This window comes from Symphalangus syndactylus, chromosome 24, assembly GCF_028878055.3.
Source record: "Symphalangus syndactylus isolate Jambi chromosome 24, NHGRI_mSymSyn1-v2.1_pri, whole genome shotgun sequence".
Lineage (NCBI taxonomy): Eukaryota > Metazoa > Chordata > Mammalia > Primates > Hylobatidae > Symphalangus > Symphalangus syndactylus.
In genome coordinates, this window is record NC_072446.2 from 51,726,495 (window position 1) to 51,734,173 (window position 7,679).

General features: G+C 52.0%; 1 protein-coding gene across 6 annotated transcripts in view; it reads right to left on the bottom strand.

Moving 5' to 3' along the window:
• SYNDIG1 (synapse differentiation inducing 1) overlaps positions 1 to 4,049 on the bottom strand; it is a 197,373-nt gene extending 193,324 nt beyond the window's left edge. For 2 of the 6 annotated variants that reach the window (XM_063633879.1, XM_055265260.2), the window contains exon 1: positions 3,908 to 4,049. The gene's annotated coding sequence lies outside the window, so the exon portion shown is untranslated. Of the gene's footprint in view, positions 1 to 3,427; positions 3,867 to 3,907 lie in introns of those variants that run through there. The other 4 variants (XM_055265254.2, XM_055265256.2, XM_055265257.2 and 1 more) reach the window with 4 other exon arrangements.
• Between the last annotated feature and the right edge of the window lie 3,630 nt (positions 4,050 to 7,679).

A 7,679-nucleotide genomic window follows, 5' to 3' on the forward strand; every position in this document is an offset into this window, starting at 1 on the left:
GGACAGGAGACACTCTGCACGCCTGTCTCCCCAGTGCATCCCTCCCCCACTCCCCGCACAATCCAATATGCTGCCTGGAGGTAAGCAAAGCAACCACGAGGGCACTGAATCACAGCTGTTGCCCGGGTCACTTCAGCTGCTCTTTGAACACAAGTTTAGGGTCTCTCAGGAATCATTCAAAATGGGCATCTTGCACACAGAATGCTGAGAAACCACATTTGTTCAAACTTCCCACTGACAACTTCATTATTCTAATTCTGGTGACGTAGTTAGAGACCTGGTCAGCCTATCTCTATTGTTTTGAATATTGCTTTGTAGAGATTTTGACACCACGCCCCAGTGTAGTGATGCTGGGTCAAGAGCTACAGCTCCAAAAACTTCTATCAACGCACTGCCCCAAAATGACCTTATGCAACTTTCCACTGATACAACAGGCTGTTTTGCTAGTCATTTACCCCTAGTGTTCTGCTGGTGTTGTCAAATTAACACCCCATACTTCAGTCCTTGCCACCTTTACCCACTCATTCAAAGAAGTTTGCTGATAATGTGACATATGTTCAAACTATGGGCCACAGCAGTACATTCACTCTGAGATGGAACCTGCATTTTCCAATGTGCATGAGGGTCTGAAAGGCCAATGTGAGGGGCACAGGGTCAAGCTGGCATCATGAAAAGACAAGGTTTTATTTGGGGGTGGGGTGACAGGACATAAAACTGCTCACCTACAAGATGGTTATTCATCTTACAAAAGGTTAACTAAGGACGCCTTTAAATAGTGCACTTTATAAAGGTATTCAAAAGTCTGACTGACTCCTCTAAGAACGTCATTGACAATTTTTAGGAACTGCTTTTATATACAGGAAAGCACAGAGGTGTGCAGAATGGGAGGGGGCTGGTGGAGGGAGGGCCTCCCCTCCCACTGCCTCCAGCGCCTCCCTGCGTGCCCTGCCTCTCCAGCCAGTAGAAGTCACACTGCACATCACATCTCAGCAAGCACAGAGCCTCTTCAGAGGGCAGAGCAGGTGTGACCTGGAGGATGACCAAACATTTTCTAATTAAACAATAAGATGTTCAGTTCTCTCCATGAACCTCAAAATAGAACCGACTAGTGCCTCAGATAGAAATCCTACATAAGAAAACAACTTTCTATTCTCTGATAATAGTAATAACTCCCTAGAAAATACGATTTAAAATTAATGAGAAAAATAACTCAAGTCTGATAGAGCACTTTTAGTTTATCTCAATGCTAAATGTGGAATAAATTAATTGCTTGTCATTTTTGAACTGAGTTTTAAAGTTTTTATCAAAAAAAATTCTCTTGCCTATCATGGCTCAACCAGAATTGTGTTCACGCCCTGCATGAATTAGGGTAAGTCTGGTCCTGTTGCTAACATGTCTGTCTTCTCAGGATCCGGACTTGTCTTTCCTTCTTCGATATCTTGCCCCTGTACGCCTTAAGGAAAGTTGACAGGTTTTCCTTTTCTACCCTAAAGTGGGAATGGAGGGGGCCTTCATTTTTATTTTAATATCACCTATACTCTAATGGGGTTATTAAAAACTGACATTTCTGATAGGTGAACATAAAATGAAATGTCGTCAACTGGAGATACAGAGGGATGTGTTTAGAGGTGAAGTGAGTTTGGAATGGCTTTTTTTTTGAAGTTTATATCAACGTAATTTTGTATTTTTAATGAATTGGTTTATTTTATCAGATATTAACAAACTATAATTGTATACGTTTATGGGGTACAGAGTGATGCTGTGATATGCGTATACAATGTGTCATGACTGAATGGAGCTAAATAACCTACTGTCCAATACTCAGCATTTTGGAATGAGTTTTGAAATACTTCATCAAACAAGGCTTCCAAAACTCTGCGGCCTGCAAAACTCCACCAAAGGTAACTGCAGGTGGTGACTGGGTGAGGCGTACACAAAGCTTCAGTGCACTATTCTCTGTCTGCCACTGTGTACCACTGAAATTTTCCATAATAAAAAAGTTTAAAAATAGGTTTCTCCATCTTTTCTTTCCTTTTTTTTTTTTTTTTTTTTTAACAAGGCCCTCTTGATTATGAGGATTCCGTTTTCATGCAGGAAATGGGGACAGGGTGAGAGAGGGCGCCGATCAGCTACTGTCAGGCTTGCTCCTTGCAGAGGGGCGGGCGGTGGAGGGAGAGGGGAGGGAGGAAATAAGTGGAGGGCGCTTCCTCAGGGCCCACAGGCCTCACACCTGTGGTGTGGACCTCCAAAAGAACGGGCCACACCACCGCCAAACACAGAGCACGCAATTCAACTAAACATTCGACTTCAGTTTCTTCCTGTCCGCGCCAGAACGGACATCAGACTGCCCACCGCCCGCCTCCTGGCAGCTCCTTTTCACTTCAGCTGCTGCCAGGACTTGGCGACCTACACCCCTCTTCGAAGACCACTTCCGATCCCCGACGCGGCGGCCCCTGAGGTCGCAGCCTAGCACGGAGAAGTTGGCCGGCTCTGGGGGCTGTTAATGAGGCTGCTCACCCCACAGGCGCAGGTCTACGCAGCACACACACCACCTCCTTCTTTGGACTCAGACCAAACACGCTGGGCTGTAGGAGGGAGACGGACAGATACACAGACTCGCGCGCGCACGCCCTACCAACTGATTCCAACCAGAAAACGGAGCCACTGTGTAACGCCCAGCCCCCCTCCCCCACGACACCCCCAATCAGCCAAGCCTTCGGCCGGTGTCTGCTGCACTGAACACCAGGACGTGGCGAGGGAAGGCGCAGGCATCGGTCGGAGCCAGGAGCGCCGCGGCGCCAGCGCATCTGACGTCGCAGGAGGACTGTGCGCACCTGAAGTCTGGGTGCCAAGCGCCCAAGCCTCTGCGTGCAAGGAAACCCCCAAAGGAAAACAGGACTACCAGAAGACCCCTTCCTCTTGTCTTTCAGAAATGCCAAGCGGCCCCTCTGGCCGCCTCCTCAAAGCTCGGCTGACACAGCCACTCTACTAGGGTCTTGCAAAAAGCGCATAGGGACAAAGCCTCTTCCCTAAGAAAAGTGCCCAACTCATCCAGTGAGCCATTCCTTCCTCCTCACTACCCAGAGAGCGCACACGAAGAGGCAGAAATCACGACCAGGAAAAAGCGAGATTCAAATTGGAACCAAAAAAGCCTATGTGCTCGCTCCCATCTCGGCGCCCGGGCTGTGGCTCCCAGGGCTGCAGGCTGTCGCGGCTGCCAGGGGCCAGACAGCTTTTGAAGGCAGGTCTTGTCCGGGCTAGAGGAAAGGGGCTCCAGGAGTCCCTGCTTCCGCCCCGGTCGCCCGTCGGGATTCCCCATCCCAAGCGCGCTTGCACCTTGCCTGCCGCTCCGCTCGGAGGATTAGTCTGTTTCCCTTCCTACTCCCAAACAGACCTAGGTCCCCAGCTCAGCGGCCGCCCGGCTCACCAGCCCTGGCTGGTCTCCTTCGGGTCACTCCGAGGGGCAGCCCGAACCCGCAGAGCCTTGGCCCGCCGCGCGCCCCCATGGCCCTGCTGGGCAGCCTGGCTCCGCTACGCTCCCAGTTCTCGGTCTCACCAGCTCCCATCGAATTCGCACAGCAGCCCCTTCGCGTCTCCCGGGGTGGCAAGGCACCAACGTGCAGCCAGGGCCAGCACCGACCTTTTCCTGGGCATCTTCTCCGCCGGCTCAGCTCCCCCTCCCGCCCGGCGACCCCGTGTCTCCCAAGTCTCGTCGCGGCGACCACCCGGACTTACCGCGGGCGCCACGCCGCCGCCGGGTCTGCGCGCTCCGAGGCGGAGCCAGGACTAGGACACCCGCCCGTGCCGGGCAGCCTCCGGCTCCCGCCGCCAGCTCGCGGCCCCCGCCGCGACCCCGCCCACTGCGGGCCCCTCCGCCCGCCCCCACGGCAGGGAGGTCCGGACTTACCTCCCCGACAAGGTGACCCGGCAAGTGCGCCCAAGCGGCCGCCCGCGAGTCGAGCGAGAGAGCCAGCGTGCGGGGCGGTGCGGCGCTCGCCTCTGCTCCTCCGCTCCCAGGCTCTCTCCTCCTCTGCCCTCCCCTCTGCGCCGCTCTGCTCCCCACGCCGCTCCCCGCCCTGCGCTCGCCGCCAGCGCCCCCGGCTGCCCCGAGCGCCGGGCGCTGGGCAGTGGCGGCAGCCCGAGCGGCGGGGAGTCGGGAGTTGCGGCGCCGGGGCTGAGCCCAGCCCTCTCGGCCCCCGGGAGAGGAAGGAGTGCGGGGAGACTCTCGTCGCGCGCGCCTGGCCGGCAGGCTGTGCGAGGGGCGCCCTGGGGCGAGCTGCTCCGCTTCGCTTGCCGAGCCTGGCGACGCGCGTGCTGGAGGCGGCGGGCGCGGGCCCCGGGGGAGGAGGGCAGCGAAGAGGAGGAGGGCGCAGCCCGCGCGAAGGTGGCCATCAACTTTGCCCCAGACCAGGGAGGCCCTAGCGGGGGGTCGCGTCCAGAGGGTGGCCCGGGGCCAGTGTCTGACAATGTGAGGGCCACAGAGGCTGGCGGCGGGGGAATAACTGCGGGGGACTAGGAGGACAGGAATTTGCTGCCCGACTAGAGGAAGGGATGGCTCTCCTCGGTCCTAAAGGCCTCCCCAGGCTCCGGTTCGGTTTTGAGGTTCAAAATGACCAAATTTATGGGTCAGGCGAATGTTCAAGTCCTGACCAGCTAAGCCCTGGAGGAGCAAGCGGGCGCGGAGTTCAGACTCCAGAGACCCCCTCAGCCCTGAGCCAGCCTGTTGTTGGCCCATGGCGGGCCCGCCCCAGTTGGAATTGGAACGACTAGGGCGGTGGTAAGACAGTCTGCGTTCTAGGAGCGGAGGAGGTGGTGTTTGCAGTCTAGATTTCATAGAGAATCAACTATGAAAAAAAGATTTACCAGAAAGGGGGTCAAAAGTTATTTAGAAAAGCATCTGTGCGCCCCCGTTTCAACACTAGGCAGAGGCCCCAGTCCTGCCACCGCAGGCTGGTACCCTGGTGGTCAGAGAAAGTTAAGCTCCAGGGTTCCATGGCTCCCAACCTTCCTAGAGCCCTCCCTCCTGCCTGGTAACCCACCATTGCGCCGCGTCTTGCCCAGGTGTCCTGGTGGGCAGGGGCAGGAGTTAAAGGTGGTGCCAGGAACAAAAGGTCCTTCCTGTGTTCCTTTCAGGGGACGTGGCTTCTGGGGAGCCTCCGCAGCCCAAAGAGAATGCTGAAATGCAGAGTGCCAGAAGGAGGCATTTGAAGGAGGAGCGGGTGAGTGAAACCACCTGAATTCCACCCCGGTCTTCATGTCTGCAGCCCCGCGAGACACACCTGATGTTTCTTCCTTTAGGTCCCCAGAGCTGCAAGGCTGTGGTCTGAAACACTCAGAAACGGGCACTGTTCATTTCTCCTATCTAGCAGAACTTCTCAACTTGGAAGAACATGCCACCACACCTTACTAAAGCAGCTTACAGTTCTGGAGTCCTTTCCTGAATAAAGCAGTTTCCCATCTAAGCCATTAGGTTGAGCAGATAGTGTTAGACCCATTTGAGGTGGAGAGTCATTGATCCCATTTATCAAATGAAGAAATTGAAGTTTAAAAAGGGTAATTGAGATTCAGTAACCACCCAACATGCAGGAGTAGCCTGAAGCTCGGGTTCCCTGCCTCTAAGTCACTGCTCTTTCGCTTGCCCAGCCTCTGCATTGACTTTTGAGGCAGGTTTTGTTTTGACAGGAGAACACCTGCCTGGGCTGCAGCCGGGACTCGCCTTTGTCTCCTGGGTGCTGTTTGAATTTAATAGCGCCACTGCACTCCAGCCTGGGCAACAGAGTGAGACTCCCTCTCAAAAAAAAAAAAAAAAAAAAAAGGTGGACTCTTCCTAATATCCTAATACAGCAAGCAGGCACCTTGTTGAGTGCAGCTTAACCCATGGCCCCAGGTCACCGCTGGCAGTGTTCCCTCCAAAAGTGAGGGTTGCAGAAATTAAAGGAAGAAAATACCTTTGCAGTTGTGCCCTGTATTGAGTTCTTCTGGACCCTTTCTATGCCCTCGATTCTTTGAAAGTTTTCAGGCTTCAGAGCTTTACACCCAGGCTCTCCCAGCTGATGTGTTGAGAATGAATACTTTTTTTTTTTTTTTCTGTTTTTACATTGTTTCTCTGTTTTGGAATGAACGTGTAATTCCTCTTTCCCAGTTGCAGGGCAGGCTCCCTTATTTTATACTTGCACAGCTCTTTGCCTGGGTACATCCCAAGTGCTCAACAAATACCTAGTAGCTGATAGTTACTGAAAACAAACCACATCGGATTGTGGTGTCAAAAAATAGATGTCTATGGAAGAAAGAGTGTAGTTTGAGAGAAAAAGGAAGAAAATTCATGAAATCAATGTAGTGGATTTTAAAATATATTATTATTTTTATTTGTCCCATGCTGCTCACTTAGCTGCAAGATCCCCAGTTGTCTGTTGTCTTTTCTTGACACCTCCCCAAGACATGCACACATACACACACACACACACATCTTTCTGCAATTCAAATGGGCCTTACACTTCATTGCAAAAGAAACTCACAGGGCCAGGACGTGTATGTAAAGAGACGGACGTCACCCACTCCTGGCAGATGCAACAGCTCAGAAAGGGCACCTGGTGGGAACCTCAGTTGCCCAGCACATGATGGGCAGTTTATCTTACCTGTGATTCCCTTATTGTGGCTTGAAATGTTATCTAGTATGCTGTAATATAGCATTGAAATAAAGACTTTCAAGAAAGTCAGTGAGGAGCTGTCACATATTAGGCAATGGGACACAGTAGAAATTGACGAGTCTCTTGGAAAATGGGTGGTAACCTTCTCAACGATGTTTATCGCTCAGAGGAGGTTACAGAACTTTCACAGCTAAGAGAGGTCTGTGGGCCACCTCCTGTGCTGGGAAGAACTGTCACTCAGGCACCAAGCAAGCTGCCACACCTTCCAGCCAACATTTTTTTTTTTTTTAACTTTCAACTTGTTATTTTAAGTTCAGAGGTACATGTGCAGGATGTGCAGTTTTGTTACATAGGTAAATGTGTTTTTTGAGACAGAGTGTTGTCCTGTGGCCCAGGCTGCAGTGCACTGGCACAATCATGGCTCACTGCAGCCTCAACTTCCTGGACTCAAGTGATCCTTTCACCTCAGCCTCCTGAGTAATTGGGACTACAGACACACGATCAAGCCCGGCAAATTTGTGTATTTTTTCTTTTTTGTGTGTGGAGACGTGGATTTTGCCATGTTACCCAGGCTGGTTTCAAACTGGCCAAGTGATCCTCTTGCCTCAGCCTCCCAAAGTGCTGGGATTACAGATGTGAGCTACCAAGCCTGGCTCCAGCCAATTTTACATGCCTAGAGGTAGGTGATTTGATGAGGGGAAACACAGATTCAGTAGTTTTTCAAATGGGAAATATTCTTCATTACGTCTTGAAATCAAAAGCTTTTGACTGTGGGGTTACCGACAGCCCTGCTATGCACTGTGTCTGGGGGTCAACACTGCCCTTCTGGAAAGCATCTCCAGGTTACCCATGTGAAATGCTCGGTCTCAAACAGTGCTTGCAATACCAAAGGTAACAAATAACATACTCAATTTTACAGCTATGCCGTTAACTTTTCTTCCCCCCAAAAATATGTTATTAAAGGGACTTAAGTGGATGACATACAAGAACTGAAAAGCGGCAGTGTCTTGCTAAAGTTGAATCTTGTTGACT